Source organism: Pseudopipra pipra, chromosome 3 (assembly GCF_036250125.1).
Source record: "Pseudopipra pipra isolate bDixPip1 chromosome 3, bDixPip1.hap1, whole genome shotgun sequence".
NCBI lineage: Eukaryota > Metazoa > Chordata > Aves > Passeriformes > Pipridae > Pseudopipra > Pseudopipra pipra.
The window spans coordinates 112,819,766-112,821,905 of NC_087551.1; the positions used below are offsets into that span (position 1 = coordinate 112,819,766).

General features: G+C 37.5%; 1 long non-coding RNA gene across 1 annotated transcript; it reads left to right on the top strand.

Annotated features, from left to right (window-relative positions):
• Window positions 1-344: 344 nt before the first annotated feature.
• On the top strand, window positions 345-665 carry LOC135410657 (uncharacterized). Its single transcript, XR_010428820.1, has 2 exons — window positions 345-397; window positions 499-665. It is a non-coding gene; the product is annotated as an uncharacterized LOC135410657 (long non-coding RNA).
• Window positions 666-2,140: the final 1,475 nt, after the last annotated feature.

Sequence of the window (2,140 nt, forward strand, 5' to 3'; positions counted from 1 at the left end):
TTGTGTGTGGTAAGACACGGGAGCAATCAGTGTCTTGTCATGTGGCTGCAGAATAACTAAGGAATGGTTCTACTAATTTGTTAGTGTAGATATTCCTCAAACACTGGCTTGGATGGTTCTGTTTGGATCTCCCAGTCACATGCTGCTATCCACCTTGACTCAGGTAATCCAAATGTGGGATTGAGTGATCTGACTGAAAACTAGCCCAAGGCAAGAAACATCAATTTTAGCAACCAATGCCCATTGTTCACCACCTTTTCTTAGTGAAAGAAGAGAGAGCAGATCTGTGGACACAAGACTAGGGGAAAGAAGAGCACAGAATCATAAAATCATAAAATGGTTTTTCATCTCATTCTAACTCTCCTGCTGTGGGCAGGGAGACCTTCTGCTATCCCAGGTTGTTTCAAGCCCCATCCAACCTGGCCTTGAACATTCCCAGGATGGTATCACTCTGTACTTGGATTAATTGAGTCTTTTCTGGATCTGCTGCTTGACTAGAAGAACTGAACATCCACAAAGATGCCCTGGGAAGTTACGTGCACTGCATCAACTGGTGGCTTTATAAAGAAGAAAACTTCCTTTGGACCATCTCTATAAAATCACATGCATTTTTATAGCCAGACAAGCAAAATTCTAAGTCCTAACTAAACTGCCTTGCCCTTAAACAGGCTTCATTATTGCAAGGTTGCTTCAAGGGTTCAAGATCTGTCTGTGTATCTGTCTTCCAACTCTGTTGCACATACAAACAGAGATATAAAAACTGTTAATTTCAGAAATATATTCAAGTTCTGCTCTCACATATAAATACACCTAAATATGAACAAATTTTAACATATTTTTTAACTGTATTTATAAATGTAAATATACATCACAAGTATTTAAAATATCAGGATTAAAATCTTTCCTTAAGCAAACTGCCTCCCACTGAAAGGACACCAAGAGAATGATGGGGAAATGGGAAGCATTTGAAATGGAGGGTTTGAGTCCCTTAGTTTGTCATATTTGAATGACAATAGCATCAAAATACAGCAAATTAAAATATCCAGGTGTTCTAAGAAACTGTTGTGCTCACAGGAGAAGAAGAAGCAGAAGTGAACAGATAATTATTGGAAGCAAAAAAATGTTATTACTTGTTTATTATTACTATTAATTGCAAATGCTACTACATCCTGCTACTAATTTATAGCAGTCACATACAAGTGCAGAATTAAATCAGTCCATTCAAAATATCAGAGCAGGAAAAACAGCCTTATTTTTAACTTATTCTACAACTACATCTTTGATGTTCCCACTTGTCCCCTTCCCTCATCTTTTCAAAATAAATAAATAAATAGATTCACATATACTTAGATTTTTAGTCCAGAAGGGACCATTACAATCATCTTGGTTGTTTCTTTCCCCAAAAGAGACCTTATGATTTTATTCTTGTGTCTGACCCATAACTTTTCTGGGTTAACCTGTATCCTTTCAAGCTGCATATTTTTCTGATTTAAGGACTTCAAGCAACACAGAATCTCCTGTATCCCTGGGTGAATTGATTTGATAGTTAATTACGATCATTGATAAGAATTTTGCTGCTGTTTCCAATCAGAAATCTTGTAGATCCAAATTCCATCCCAAAATGGGATTTTGGGCATCATTTTCTGCCAAATCACAGAGCCCTCAGCCCTCTATAAATAAGTCATGCCCATCTGTAAAGGCTTTGGCCTTCTCAGCTTCTAAAATCACATTAATTTTGTTAGTGTGTTCAATCAGTCTTTTGATTTTACAACATCCAACAGTCTTTGAGTAATAAAGGAGTCAATTTCTTCCAGAGAGTTTGTGGAAAATGTTCAAGGTCAAATTGGACAGGGGTTGAAGCAACCTGGAATAGTGGAAGGTGTCCCTGCCCATGGCAGGGGGTTGGCACTACATGGTCTTTACAGTCTCTTTCAACCCAAACCATTCTATGATTCCATGACTCAATCTCCAAAATATTTAGAAATCCATGAAAACTCACCTGTGCCTTACCCCCAAAAGCACTTTGCCTACAAAGTTTTTAAGGATTTTGACAGCTTTAGATGAAAGCCATCACATAAATGTGCATTATTGCACTGCCATTATTACTGTGCCATCATTTTGTCTTTGGCCTTTTGGAATA